The sequence below is a fragment of the Tachysurus vachellii genome, chromosome 16 (assembly GCF_030014155.1).
Source record: "Tachysurus vachellii isolate PV-2020 chromosome 16, HZAU_Pvac_v1, whole genome shotgun sequence".
Classification (NCBI taxonomy): Eukaryota; Metazoa; Chordata; class Actinopteri; order Siluriformes; family Bagridae; genus Tachysurus; species Tachysurus vachellii.
Window position 1 is genome coordinate 1,738,430 of NC_083475.1, and position 15,943 is coordinate 1,754,372.

The 15,943-nt window shown below is 40.5% G+C and overlaps 2 protein-coding genes across 3 annotated transcripts in view; both read right to left on the bottom strand.

Annotated features, from left to right (window-relative positions):
* LOC132858958 (NACHT, LRR and PYD domains-containing protein 12-like) overlaps positions 1-6,773 on the bottom strand; it is a 57,878-nt gene extending 51,105 nt beyond the window's left edge. Inside the window, exon 1 of the mRNA XM_060889506.1 lies at positions 6,639-6,773. The gene's annotated coding sequence lies outside the window, so the exon portion shown is untranslated. The remainder of the gene's footprint in view (positions 1-6,638) is intronic.
* The window catches only part of LOC132858837 (NACHT, LRR and PYD domains-containing protein 12-like), a 379,445-nt gene that overhangs the window by 117,584 nt on the left and 245,918 nt on the right, over positions 1-15,943 (bottom strand). The window contains exon 1 of one of the 2 annotated variants that reach the window (XM_060889351.1): positions 6,639-6,722. The exons of the other annotated variant lie outside the window; for it this stretch is intronic. The gene's annotated coding sequence lies outside the window, so the exon portion shown is untranslated. Of the gene's footprint in view, positions 1-6,638; positions 6,723-15,943 lie in introns of those variants that run through there. 2 annotated transcript variants of the gene reach the window in all.

The window sequence follows — 15,943 nt, forward strand, 5'->3', positions numbered from 1 at the left end:
GGCCTTTTACGTCACTGTTATTAAAAAAATATGCTCAAGAGAGCTCTGCTTCCTAGTTGGTATCACATTTGTCGTTCAGCCTTTCACGACGGACGCTTCATGGATTACTCCTCTGTTTCAGCTACAATGAGTAAGTTTTTCTTATTTCTCTTATTATTATTATTATTATATTACTTTACTGATTATATGTTAACGATTATATGTTAGTCTTATGAGATTAACTTTGTCATAAGTTCTTACTTCTACTTGGTTATGTTATATTATATTGCTACTGTTGCTAAGCTTTATTGCTGTAATGTTACTTTGTATGTTATCTTAGAGTCCTTAATGTTGACTCTTTTAAGCTTTGCTGACCTTTTGAACTTTACTATGATCTCAGTCTGGCCTTCAGACTGGGCTTGTTTATTGCATATTTTTGACACAAACAGATGGTTGTCCTCATGCTGAACCCTGCTGCCCTAGGCTGACATCTCCTGCCTCCCCTCCTCGTGTCTCATCTCCTCCTCGTGTCTCATCTCCTCCTTTCACCTATATACGCCCTCTCTCCCCTACTTGGGCCTCTTCCCCTTCTAACTCTGAGCCTGGTTCCCCAGGCTTTGTCCCTTCTTCTCCCCCTCCTAGGCCTGGGTCTCCAGACTACACTCCTACTTCTCCCAGGCCTGATAGCTCTGGGTCTCACTATTATTATTAAGTTTATTTTGTAATAAACTCCCTCTTTCCTTATTATACCTTCTGAGTCCTGTGTGTTTTATTTATGCATTAGTTATATATTACTTTGCTCTTATTATGACATCTGAGATCTATTCTCATGTATCTTATGATACCAATCATAATACTCTTAAAGTATGATCCCTACTTCTTTGGGGCACTTCTATAATGTAAGATTTTGCACAACATCGATTTTTCACAACATCAGAACCTTATTGTAAAGTTTACCCAATTATTTGTTAATTATATTAAAATATGTAGATCATTTTTACTATTTATATAAACTGCTTATACTATTTATGTAAACTGCTTTTATTTATATTCCATTTCATCTTTAAACAGTTCTAAGGTTAGGACGTGTTTTGCTCACGGCAAGCCACTCGTCTCCCCCCTCACCGGCCCTGGGACTGCAGCATCGACCTGATTCCTAACGTTAAGCGGCCCAAGGGTCGGGTGTATCCCCTGTCGGCTCCACCCCTGAGCCTTCTACTCTCACAAGCTCTCCGCCGCTGAACGAAACTACGACATCGGCAACCGGGAGCTCCTGGCTATCAAACTAGCCCTAGAGGAGTGGAGACACTGGCTGGAGGGGCCGAGCACCCGTTTACAGTGGTCACCAACCACAAGAACCTGCAGTACCCGCAGAACGCCCGGAGGCTCAACCCCAGACAGGCTCGCTGGGCCCTCTTTTTCACCCGGTTCCTCTTCCACATCACATACAGGGCCAGAGCACAAAACGGCAAGACCGACGCCCTCTCCCGGATGTTCGGACCCAAGGAGCCTAGTGACCCAGAAGCAATACTTTCTCCTGCAGTCATTCTGGATCCTATCCTCTGGGACCTCGACCAGGAGATCCGGGCGGCCAGGAGCCAGGAGCCCGCTCCAGAGGGCTGCCCTGAGGGACGTGTCTACGGACCAGGCTCTGGTCTAAGGACCAGGCTCAGGCCACCCGGGGGAGAAACGGACAGTCCAGCTCGTGCAGACCCGTTACTGGTGGCCCGGGATGGTCCAGGAAGTGACCCACTATGTCCGAGGCTGCCCCACCTACACCGTGTCAAAGGTTGGGCGCAAGCTGAGGCCGCTTCCGGTGTCCCAACGTCCCTGATCTCACTTGCGGGTCGACTTCGTTACCGACCTTCCCAGGTCAGAATCTCCCGGAGGAGATCGTGTCAGATCGTAGGCCCCAGTTCACATCACGGGTCTGGCGGGCCTTCTTCCAGCTTCTGGGGGTTTCAGTGAACCTCTGGACCTACTCCGGCCAGAGCCAGGGGGACTGGTGCCGTTTCCTGCCATGGGCCGAGTATGCCCAAAATTCGCTCCGCCAAGACTCTACGGGCCTCACCCCCTTCCAGTGTGTGTTGGGATTCCAGCCTCCTCTGTTCCCATGGTCCGACAATCCTTGCGACTTGCCCTCGGTGGACTACTGGTTCAGGGAGAGCCACAGGATCTGGGAGTCGGCGCACACTCAGCCCTACAGGACCGTCCGCGTGACCCGCTGGCAGGCTGACGCTCGGCGACTGGAGGCGCCACGTTTCCGCCCAGGGGATCTGGTGTGGCTGTCCACGAAGGACCTCAGGCTGAGGTTACCCTGTCGCAAGCTGAGCCCTCGGTTCATTGGGCCATTCAAGGTGGCTGGTCAGATCAGGGACGTGGCATACCGGCTGGAGCTGCCACCCAGGTACCGCATTCACCCCACCTTTCATGTGTCTCTACTCAAGCCCTGTGTTTCGCCTGTGTCTGTCCCCCCAGGTGACCCCGCGGCACCCGCCCAGCCGGACTTCGTAGACCAGCCCGGGTTCTACGCTGTTCGTGACATCTTAGACTCCCGTCGGCGCCGGGGTCGCCTCGAATACTTGGTGGACTGGGAAGGGTACGGCCCAGAGGAGCGTGCCTTCGTGGCATGTCAGGACGTGCTGGACCCTGCACTGCTGGTGCACTTCCACGCCACGCACCCTGGCCCCCCGGCCTTGTCGCGGCTTTGGGGCGTCGGGTGCCACCCCTGTGGGAGGGGGGTGGTGTCAGGGAGCACCCTGCTACATCTCCTGTGCGCGTCCCGCCCACAAGGAGCTCCTCGCCACTAACCACACACACCTGACTCACTTCACACACACTCCTGGTCCTTTATTATATGTATCCATTTGCTCCTGTTGATGTGTGCAGGTTTGTGTCGGACGTTTTTGTGTGCTTTTCCCTGCTACTAACCGTTCGTCTCGGACTCCTCACTCTCACCTCATCACGGACTTTCCCTCTCCTCCCGGTATCGCTTCTGGAGTTACGCCGAGCGGATTACGTTCCCCGTTTTCAGCCCGGCACCGCGCTTCTCCAAACGTGCTAGTGGACTTTATTTCACGGACTGCCTCTCATCAGTTCAGGACATTGTGGGCCGCGCCCTCGGAGCGCACCACCGCATTATTCCTTTTTTGCAGCAGGTATTTGTGTTGGCTCCGCCTTGCTTGTTTTGAATAAAGTTTTATTTGCTGCTACTCCGGCTTACGCCTCCGTATCCGCATGACATAAGGAGTGTGATGTTTTCATGTAGCCTTGGCAACCAGCCGGCCTGAAAAATCTGCACATGAGCAGAAATGTGTTGAAGTCACGTCAACATGTGTTTTACAATCATTTACCCCTCCATGGGCAATGCTGAAGTCCCTGTTACAAACTGTACAGCATGCATCATTATGTTTAACGCTTGTAAGACAGGGGGACACTTTCGTGTAGTCTGGTGTAAAATGTGTCTTATACTGTGTTTTTTTGGTGCACTCTCCCTCTGCCATGGGCCATGATGGTGTAAATTTGTCTTATACTGTGTTTTTTTGGGGCTCTCTCTCTCTCTCTGCAATGGGCCATGATGGCGTAAAATGTGTCTTATACTGTGGTTTTTTGGGGCTCTCTCCCTCTGCCATGGGCCATGATTGCGCTCCTGTTACTACTGTACATACACTTATAAATTCGGTTCGGGAGAAGAGATAAAAGCCCCGCCCACACTGACAATTGATTGGTTGACTTACCGAAACAGGCCAAACAGGATGCTTACATGCGATCTCGATTCTGGGAGATTGTAACTAATTTGCGGGCATCAGAGAACCGCTATCAATATGCGGGAGACTCCTGGAACATCCGGGACACACTCAAAAAAAATGAAACACGGCTGTGCTTGGTTCAGAGAATGTAAATGAATTAGAATTGTATAATTATCTTAAGTTTAATTAAAATTAAAATATTTGTTTTGACAAAATTTATTAAAATTAATTTTAAAATTTACACAATTCACTTACGTTAAATGAAACAAAGTTGTGTTGCTTCTGCAGTACCGCAAGTTGATCAGCAGACAGCGCACAAGCACAGATATAATGCAAATGGTTCCAATTTTCTCTTCTGATTAACGCTAATTTTGTGCAGTTTGTTTTGTGTTTATGCATAGACACAGGTAAGATACTTTACTTATTTGTATTTATATTGAGATTTTGAAAGACTAGAATTGTGAATTACAGATTAGATAATTTCCAGATGTATTTCAATTGTGTAATTTACTTCGTTTTCACATTATTATTAGTCACTCTGCATTCTGTTTTTGATCCTATGTTATATTTTCCATGTTTTGCACTTTGATATAATAAATTATCCCATAAAAAGACAAATTACTTTTTTTAATTGTTAATTATTAGCAGTTTCCACATTTATGTGTAAACAGATGGCCAGTTTTAGCATGAAGTAATCAAAGATTTGCCTTTCAGTGGTGAATTTAAGAACAGATGTCCAGCCCCGTTTAATGAGGTAAGTCTTTGTAACGTCAGCTATAATTACTTAGATAGATGTTGTAATTTTGAATTTTGAAGGATTATTCACGTTTATTTGGTTGGTTCATTTGTGGTAATGTTGTATGTGATCTGTAAGTGTTGGTGAAGACAAAGTTAGTAATAACACTGTAAGGACTGTCGCAAATGTAACACTAACTATAGCAATTTATTGTTTTAAAACTGTATTAGGTGTCTGTGGAATTCAGTAGGATTACAACGATCCTTTGGAGCAGCAGGACAAGAAAATCTGCCCATATTTCTCTCTCTTTCAGTTATTATGCACTCAAACTCACGTTATGAAACCATGTTTTTTTTCTCTCAATTAAAACACTAAAGGTAATAATGGTTGAGGTAAGATAAATAATGGCTGAATTATCATTTTTTTCCCCCTCTGTGAAATGCATCTAAATCCTGGCATATATCTGAGTTCAAATGCAAAACCCTCTATAAGCCACCTTAGTCAAAAGAAGGTGGTTTTAGAGAGTATTGCATCTGAACTCTTAAAAAAATTGTAAATTTCAAGGCTAGTGTATAGCTTTACCATGTTCCTCAGCAGCATCAGAGTTGGGATTTATGCATGTACAATTAGAACAACAAAATTAAAAAAAATTGCAATTGTGAATTAAGCAAACTGCTAATAATGGCTTTTTTGTCACACCTTAAAGGTGTGACAAAAAAGCCATCATTAGCAGTTTGCTTATTCACAATTGCAATTTTAAAAAATTGCAATTGTGAATAAGCAAACTGCTAATGATGGCTTTTTTGTCACACCTTTAAGGATGTCCCCATCGGGTCCCCTAACCAATGTTGCCAATGCATGTTCTATGATGCTTGGTTTTAATTTATGCATTAAACTTGGCCTACTCGCAAGACTTCAGATACACATTTGAAACATTTCAAAAGCTTTTTATGGAGCTAGATGCCAACAAGCTGTCAAACAAGGTCCATGTCCTAAAAAATAAACTTCTTTTGTAAATATTAAGTTGAGGTAAGGTTCAAGAGGTGGTACTTATGTTTCCTCAATGATGTTACACTGTTGGCTTATTACAGTACATTTGTTCCAGGACTGACCATGTTACACTTTTTTTTTTCATTATTGAACTCATTTCAAATAAGTGCAAATAAGTGAAATAAGTTTCAAAAAAATTTATTCCCAATTTAAAGGAGGCACAGACTGCACAAGATTTTGCACATAGTATTCTTGTTAAAAATGTGTAGAATTAAACCCTACAGTATGTTTAAGTTGCAATAGGAGTAAACAGTGAGACAGTGCTCAGTGTACAGATGTTGTACAAATCACTTAAAAATGTGTAACATTTAAAAATGCACTGACTAAAGAAAGTAATGCAATTTTATTTTAAAAAAATATTAAATTATAATTATTATAATTTTATTAATTTAATATTAAATTATTATAAATTATTAAAAAAAATTGTTGAATATAAAAATATATATAATTCAGTTGAACTTAATTGAGTTAATAGTTTAAAATAAAATAAGATTCTTAATCTGATTCAATTTAACAAGATTGCATTAACTTTATATAAAAAAACTTAAGTTTACTGAAATAGATAATGTTACTAAAAATCAACAGCACACAGTTACAGTACGTGGAACCTGTTGACATAAAAAAGTTAATTAAATCCAGCATATCATTTTTTGAGTGCACTTGGGATGTCTGGTTATGGGTAACCAGGATTTATTTATTTTTTCCCAGCTATTGAATTTGAAAATGTTTTAATTCTTTGAATTAAGGTTGAATTTTCTCCACTTTTCGAATTTTCTCGACTTCCACGAAAATGAAACACTTACTGTAGACTTAGATTCACTCCATACACCTGTTTACAGAATAAATACTTTCAAGCAAAATGTAAAGAAATCTATTTTAAAAACACATTACTGTATGTCAGTATACTATAGTGATTTTCTACAAACATTCTGTATGTTTTGTTCATGAGCAACTGAAGACAGGAGACTGAAAGGACTATACAAACCTTGTTAAACCTGTTTTACAGGTAAGCTTGTACTCTACCTCACACACAGCTGATTTTACACGGGTTTTATTTACAATATATCTGTGTTCTTCTTATATATCTTATATATAAAGTCATTTATAATAAAGAGTTAACTCACCTTTAGTTAACGGTCCTTGTTGTGTGACATTAATACCTCCGTTTCTGCCCTATTTTCTTGACTTTTCCAATCGCTCCACAAAATGTAGTTGAGGCTGAAAGAAAAACTCTTTCACTTTAGGAAGGAGGAGTCGTGTGTTTGTCTGATCACAACAGGTGATGTGTTGTTTGGGAATGAGTCGACTCTTTGAATCGGCTCTTTGGCTGAACGTTGAGAGCTGACTCGCAAAGCTCTCTAAAAATTAGACTGTTGTAAAGTTTCACCTTCACATATTCAGATTTTTCTCTTTAATAGATTTAGTACAGTAGGTTCAAAAAGGGTACAAATTGGGTATTATTGCTATACGAAACCATAACAACCGTCTTCAAAGTTAAACTGTTATCAACCTTTAATTCATTTTTATAAAAAAAAAAACTTTAATGGTTAAAACTCTACACTCTAGTTCATTGTTTAGTGAGTTTAACTACTACAGATTTTTAATCTTTTATTATGTTGAATTGTTCCCTAAATAAAAAATATATATTAAAAATCTACAATCTTCTAATTATATATAAGGCTTTTGTTAAATTAATTATTAAATATTTTGACTAATATTCGGACTTTAATATTACTCCTCTTACTTTTGCAGGTTTATAATTTACTGACATTTTATTTATTTTGATTTGAGGAAAAAGCAGTCTAAACCCTTTAACCAATAATTCAAAACAAGTATAGTAAAATATCTTTTCTACATCTGTATACTTCTATTACACTCTTGACTTTGGAAATGTAACTATTAATGAGTTTTCTTTAATCCATTCATAAATTATTTTTTACTGCAATCTGCTCCTATGCACTGTGTGAGAAAAATTGTATATATCTTATGTGTGTTTTCATCTTACCTTAGATCACCTAAGATCTCTAATTAAATGTACAGTATATAGAGATATTATAAAGAAAATTAAGATTGCAAGAAAATACAGAGGACATTGTTAGATAATTAGCCTAGCTGTTAAAATGAGTTAGCTGTGTTTTGTTGTATTTATTTATTTGTTTTGGCACCTCTCATACTCACCTTCTTTCCTTCATCCTCTTGTAGTTGTTACAGGACCAATGTATTCACTAAAATAAATACTTTTGAGTGGACATTGTTTTTCCTTCTCTTTACTGCCCAGAATCGTTTTGATATACACTCTCACACACACACACACAGACAGACACACACACACATTTTTAAGTGTTATTCCATTTCACCTCTATTTTAAAATAACTTCCAAAACCTATGGGCTGTAACAACTCATCATAAATATGCAAAGTCTACTATTAAACGTTACATTTATTGCCAACTCACTTCACAACAGGGCTGATCATTTCACAATACTTATACTAAAAGGCCACATTTTGTATTCAGCCCATACTTAACCTAATATATAATTAACAGTAATATTTCTATTATTCTCTCTGTAATATGTCAGCAAATTGTAAAAAGGCTAATTCATTCAGAACTCTGTGATTCTTTAAGGTGTAGCTTTGAGAACTTAGAACTCAAGTGTTGTAGAAGTTACTGGGATCATCACCAAGCAGAATAGGTAGGTCTAGTATGTATTACAAGGGTGTGCATTGTTGCCAGGTCTGGTTACACAGTCAAAGGTTATAGTACAAAAATGTTTTTTTTTTTTTTTTTTTACAGTACATCTGTAATGAAAGTAATTCATTAAGGGTTGAATTAATCTCTTTATGGAGTCGTAGCTAATTTCCATATCAAGTGATAATTGAATCTACGCAATCTTATGCAAATTAGCTACGACTCCATAAAGAGATTAATTCAACCAAGTGTCTCAATTTCTCAGTTAAATCCTGTCTTGCTCACTTTAGTTCCTACATGCAGTTTGATCCCAATGACTCTTCACCTTCTTCTGAATCTGTAGCATACAAAAAAGTTTTGGGGAAAGTACCAGAGAATATGGCGCCCCTGGTGACAATTTAATGCTATTACAGTTAGCTTGATTTAATCTAGCCATGGGGGTCACAGTCCAGTGACTTCTGTGCCGGTCCCAAGCCCGGATAAATAGAGAGGGTTGCGTCAGGAAGGGCATCCGGCATAAAACATTGCCAAATCTAACCATGCGAATTGTCAGTAAGAATTTCATACCGGATCGGTCGAGGCCCGGGTTAACAACGACCGCCATCGGCGCCGTTGACCTACAGGGCGCCGGTGGAAATTGGGCTACTGTTGGTCGAAGGAGTAGAGGAGGGAGGAGAGTGCACAGACAGAGAGAGAAGAGGAAAGGTAAGAGTGTAGGACTGAGAATAGGGACTCTGAATGTTGGTACTATGACAGGGAAAGGTAGAGAGCTGGCTGATATGATGGAGAGAAGGAAGGTGGATATACTGTGTGTACAGGAGACCAAGTGGAAGGGTAGCAAAGCTCGTAGTATAGGAGCAGGATTCAAGCTGTTTTATTATGGTGTGGATAGTAAGAGAAATGGGGTAGGTGTGGTCCTGAAGGAGGAGTTTGTGAGGAATGTTCTGGAGGTGAAGAGAGTGTCAGACAGGGTGATGAGTCTGAAGTTAGAGATTGAAGGGATGATGTTGAATGTTGTTAGTGGTTATGCCCCGCAGGTAGGTTGTGAGTTAGAGGAGAAAGAGAGATTCTGGTGTGAATTCGATGAGGTGATTGAGAGTATTCCCAAGGGTGAGAGAGTGGTGATAGGAGCGGATTTTAATGGACATGTTGGTGAGGGGAACACAGGTGATGAGGAGGTGATGGGCAAGTTTGGAGTTAAGGAAAGGAACCTTGAAGGACAGATGGTAGTAGACTTTGCTAAGAGGATGGACATGGCTGTGGTTAACACTTATTTTCAGAAGAGGGAGGAACATAGAGTGACTTACAAGAGTGGAGGTAGGAGAACACAGGTAGACTACATCCTTTGTAGAAGAGGCAATCTGAAAGAGATTAGTGACTGTAAAGTGGTAGTGGGAGAGAGTGTAGCCAGACAGCATAGGATGGTGGTGTGTAGGATGACTCTGATGGTCTGTAAGAGGAAGAGGTCAAAGATAGAGAAGAAAACTAAGTGGTGGAAGCTGAAAAAGGAGGAATGTTGTGAGGAATTTAGACAGAAGTTGAGGCAGGCTCTGGGTGGTCAGGTAGTGCTGCCGGATGACTGGGAAACTACAGCAGAAGTGATCAGGGAGACAGGGGGAAAGGTGCTGGGTGTGTCATCTGGAAGGAGGAAAGAAGATAAGGAGACTTGGTGGTGGAATGAGGAAGTTCAGGATAGTATCCAGAGGAAGAGATTAGCCAAGAAGAAGTGGGATATGGACAGGACTGAAGAGAATAGACAGGATTACAAGGAGTTACAGCGCAGAGTGAAGAGGGAGGTGTCTAAGGCCAAGCAGAAGGCATATGATGAGTTGTACACTAGGTTAGACACTAGAGAAGGAGAGAAGGACTTGTACAGGTTAGCTAGGCAGAGGGATCGAGATGGGAAGGATGTGCAGCAAGTTAGAATTATTAAGGATAGAGATGGAAGGGTGCTCACAAGTGAGGAGAGTGTACAGAGGAGATGGAAGGAATACTTTGAGGAGCTGATGAATGAGGAAAATGAGAGGGAAAAAAGAGTAGAAGGGGTGAACTCTGTGGAACAGGAAGTAGATAAGATTAGAAAGGATGAAGTCAGGAAGGCTTTGAAGAGGATGAAAAGTGGAAAGGCAGTTGGTCCTGACGACATCCCGGTAGAGGTCTGGAAGTGTCTAGGAGAAGCAGCAGTGGAATTTTTAACTAGTTTGTTCAACAGGGTATTAGAAAGTGAGAGGATGCCTGAGGAATGGAGAAGGAGTGTGTTAGTGCCGATCTTTAAGAATAAGGGTGACGTGCAGAGTTGCAGCAACTATAGGGGGATAAAGTTGATGAGCCATACAATGAAGTTGTGGGAAAGAGTAGTGGAAGCTAGGTTAAGGAAGGTGGTGGAAATTTGTGAGCAGCAGTATGGCTTCATGCCCAGAAAGAGCACAACAGATGCAATTTTTGCTCTGAGAATGTTGATGGAGAAGTATAGGGATGGTCAGAGGGAGTTGCACTGTGTGTTTGTAGACTTAGAGAAAGTGTATGACAGGGTGCCAAGAGAAGAGCTGTGGTACTGTATGAGGAAGTCAGGAGTAGCAGAGAAGTATGTCAGAATGGTGCAGGACATGTATGAGAGGAGCAGGACAGTGGTGAGGTGTGCTGTAGGTCAGACAGAGGAGTTCACAGTGGAGGTGGGACTGCATCAGGGATCGGCTCTGAGCCCCTTCCTGTTTGCTATAGTGATGGACCAGTTGTCAGAGGAGGTCAGACAGGAGTCTCCTTGGACGATGATGTTTGCAGATGACATTGTGATCTGTAGTGAGAGCAGGGAGCAGGTGGAGGAAAACCTGGAGAGGTGGAGGTTTGTGCTGGAGAGAAGAGGAATGAAAGTCAGTCGTAGTAAGACTGAGTACATGTGTGTGAATGAAAGGGAGGGAAGTGGAACAGTAAGGTTACAGGGTGAAGAGGTGAAGAAGGTACAGGAGTTTAAGTACTTGGGGTCAACAGTCCAGAGTAATGGAGAGAGTGGGAAAGAAGTAAAGAAGCGAGTGCAGGCAGGTTGGAGTGGGTGGAGAAAGGTGTCAGGAGTTCTGTGTGATAGGAAAATATCAGCAAGAATCAAGGGGAAGGTGTACAGGACAGTGGTGAGACCGGCCGTGCTGTATGGTTTAGAGACAGTGACACTGAAGAAGAGACAGGAGTCAGAGCTTGAGGTAGCCGAACTGAAGATGTTGAGGTTCTCTTTGGGTGTGACAAGATTGGACAGGATTAGGAACGAGTACATCAGAGGGACAGCCCATGTTGGACGTTTGGGGGACAAAGTTAGGGAGGCGAGATTAAGATGGTTTGGACATGTTCAGAGGAGGGAGAGTGAGTATATTGGTAGGAGAATGTTGGACATGGAGCTGCCAGGCAGGAGGCAAAGAGGAAGGCCAAAGAGGAGGTATATGGATGTAATTAATGAGGATTTGAAGCTAGTGGGTGCAAGTGTTGAGGATGCAGAAGATAGGGTTAGGTGGAGAGAGATGATTCGCTGTGGCGACCCCTGAAGGGAAAAGCCGAAAGAAGAAGAAGAAGAAGACAGTTAGCTTGATTTACTGATCAGGACGTATGATCATTCAAACGTAACAACGTCTGATTTTTAGCATTTAAATCAAACATACAGTTGAAACACTAGACATCGATTAGTCTTTTATTTTGTTCGCGTTTCACTAGCGGATGTAACGCTAGACCGCTAGACTGTCCACAACAAGGAATAACAGTCACAGTGGCTTCATGCTCGCATAAAAACAAATAAAGACAACACGAGCAACTGCTACCTTCCTGGAGTAGCTTGAACTACACCACCAAGTTCTTTAAAGGAGCAAAAATAAAACAAAACGCACTAAATTTGGTAAATTCATAAAAAAAAAAAAAATAAAAAAATAAAAAATAAAAATAAACACAGCAACGGCTTGACATCAAGACGCACACGAAGCTCAGCAATACAACCGGTCGTCAGCGTGAATCTGACGGCAAGAAAGAGCTTCCCCTCAAGTGTGTGCCGCGCTCACAGATAAGACAGTGGTAGTGTCAGTGGCCTGGCGACTGGAGTTCTGAATGAAATAGTACGGAGTCGGCCACCCTCTTCGCACGTTACTCTCCCCTTTTATCTCCACCCTGCGCATTGATTATGAATGGCCACAGGTGTGCAGGGGCGGAGCCTAACCTCGGAAAAAAGGAAGAGACCAAGTCAATATAAATTGAAACACACCACACTAAAATAAGAATAAAGGCTTAGGCCGTAACACCATTTGAACTTCACTTGGTGCATTATCCACACTGCAGTTGAAGGGAGAAGAAACCATGTGCATTTAACTCTTAAGAGTTTTGAAATCTTGAAATTGCCCTGAAAACTCTGCATGCAGTGCTTCTAACATGGTAGAGTACTTGTGGAGGTGATCGGCTGATCTTTTGGCTTGCTTTAGTGTTGTCAAGTGGGTCAGAATGTTGTCCCTTACTTGGCTTGAGATAACCTGCAACTTTCTCGTGAAAGCCTTCACTGCACTGTTCATCTCAGTCCATGTCTTGTTGAAAACATGGCATTCATTATCAACTTTTCTTTTCTTAGCGTGAGCCGACATGAGGGTAACCTGGCTAGCGTCACTTGTTGCTGTCGAATTTTCGGTTTCCCTAAAAAATGCATGTTCTGGGAACAGTCTGAGAACCAAACAGTATTAGCTGGGCCAGACCTGACCCATCTGAGCACCATCTCATCTGCTGAGAAGGAGACTGATGGGAGAAAACCTCTAAAATGAAACAGTTTCTGATAATAATAAAAAATATTTTTGTTTCTCTTTTTCCTGGACTTTTAAACAGACCCATCAAACAAACAACTGTTCCTATTTTATTTTTAATTTATCACTATCACAAACGTACACAAACTCAACTTTAAAGATTTTGCCTGGGATTAATGTACAATATATCCTAATTTTTCTTTTATAAATGTGAAAGAAATGACTCACCTGTCGTTAACAGTCCTTGTGTGACATTAACATTACCGTTTCTGCCTGATTTAGTTTTTTTTAACTTCTTCAGACGCTCCGCCGAATAGGGTCATGGCTTCAGGCTGAACACTAAGTTAAGGAAGGAGGATTCATTCAGAAGTCAGGTGTCGTTCCTGAATGAGTCGATTCTGTGCCGGCTCTTTTCTTAGAGTTCACACACACTTTAAACAATGTGTTGAAAGCAACATACTGAGATGAATTCAACAAATATGTGTTAAAAAAAGTAACACAGTAAAGATTACACACATATAGTTCATGTATTGACCTCAACAAAATTATCATTACATACTTAAAAAATGTTTTGTTGAAATTATATTTAAATATAATTATATTATATTTGTCAAAATATATATTTATATATTACTTTTAATATTTCTAAATTTACCAGACCTTCATTTTGCTGATTGGACATGCCAGGTTTAATCTTTCATAACACTAAAAACTTGTCTCTTGCCTCGTGATATTTAAAATTACATTCACTTCCTCCATCTAGTGGTGTGATGATATAACCTAATAAAAGGGTCAATAAACAGAATCTGAAAGAATCTTTTAGGTGAACAGAATTAAATCATTTCAGTCACTGGGATGAATTGAAATTAAAACCCATTTCTCAGACACAGCAGGAAAATTCTCATTGTCTATTATTATATATTATTTTTTATATAGCATGTACAGAGCTCTCACCTCAGAACCTTTGAATAAGGTCCTGAACCCTCAACTGGTTGGGGAACTTTAGATAGAAATAAGTTTGCTGATCTGGATAAGATTTTCCACCAAATGCTGTAAATGTAAACAATTATTTTGTTTAATTTTTTAAGCTTCACAAGCCGGTTCTAATTGTCTGGAGAGCTCCTTTGACTGCATTATGTGGGTTCTCAGCAACAGATTCCAAATGCAAATGACAATTTGAGTTTTTTTTCTACTTGCTTAATTAATGAAGCAAAACCCGACACCTGTCAATAAATCACCTTTTGAGTCAATTGGCTAATTACAATTGTCCAATTTGTCCCTTGAATAAAGAGGCAACATATTAAAGAGCTATAAATTCTACACCCCAATATGCACTTTATGCCCATTTTCATTATTTAACTGTATCTTCAATGTTTTTTTAGTAAATAGCTAAAATAACAGGCATTATCAAATACAGTAATACCTCGAGATATGAGTTTAATTCGTTCCGTGACTTTGCTCGTATCTCAATTTGCTCATATCTCAAAGCAATTTTCCACATTTAAATTAATTGAAATCCCATTAATCCGTTCCAGCTCGCAAAATTCCACTCCAGTTGTTTTGTGTTTTGAATATGAAAAATGTACAGCACCTGTATTTATAAATGACAAATATTGTATAAAAAAGAATGTTAAAAAAAACATTCAGACGACCTTGGAGATCAGACGACTTGAGCTAACGGAAGATGCGCATGGAGGTTGAGGGAGGAGTAAACAGGCGGAGGAGTTAGGAGGAATTACACTTTCACTTTCGTTCACTTACTCGCTACTTTACACTTAAATGTAACTACACTAAACTTCACTAAAATTAATGAACTTAACTGAAATTCTCTTAACATAACTGAACTTAATTGCTACAATTTCTGTTTTCTTGAAATGAATTTTGCTTAATTTTCTTCATCGCTTTTCTCTTCACTTGTTTTTGCCTTTACACTCACTATCTTAGGACCCATGGTTTTAAATGCCATAAAGTTGTATACTGTATGCAAAATAAAAGCACAAAATACGAGCAGAGCTTTACACAATGAGTTAACAAAGCGAGCTACACAAACATTAACCAAGTGAGACGTGGGAAGCTGAGGCAGGGGAAACAGATCACACGTTGTTGGGGATCTTTGTTTCAAGATATCCAAAATTTGTTGATATTTTGGATATCAGTAAGAGTCTTAACCTAGATTTTGGTCTAGAGTCAGTAGACCTAGAAAAGACTTTTGACTGAGTAGAGCACATATATTTAGGGAATGTGCTTTTGGTTTAATAACATTTGGTTTTAGTCCTGATTGTGTTTCCATAATAAAGTTTTTATATAGTAGTTTCTTGAGCCCTGCACTGAAACAGGATATTTTGCTCATCTGCAGCATACACACTTAAAAGTAAACCACAAAGTTGATTGTCCATATAAAGACTGTAACTTTCAGAGCAGTGTATATGCCACTTTCAACGCAAACAAAAGTAAAACACAGAGAGCATACTTACAAGAATTTCAAGTCTAAAATCACTGTCAGAATTGCTAGTGATGCTTGCGATAAGGTAGCCCATGAAGGTCAGGTTAAACAAGAGAAACTGGCAACTTCTCACTGTCAAGTTCTAAAGGTCTGTGAAGAAGCCAGCGACAATGATCTTTGTTATTTAGGAAAACAGCTTGAGCACAATTTAGCATCTCTGTTATTGAAAATACAAACTATTTTGCATATCCCAGAGAGTGCTGTACAAGAAGTAAAATCTTTGCCAAATACATGGCCTTTCACAACCACTGCTGCACTGTAATGTCAGGGCAGTATTCAAATGTTATTTAAATGAGGATGAATTAGTTGTCAAAGAGGTTATTCATGCTGTTTCAGAACCTAATGTGATGACATTGTGTTGCAAACATGGATCTCTAGGACCGCTAAAAAGGAGAGCAGCCTATGTGTGGAATTAGTTTCCCCTGGTAGCCCCTATATAATATACTGTTGAGAGAGGCACAAAAACAGTTAAGATAAAGCA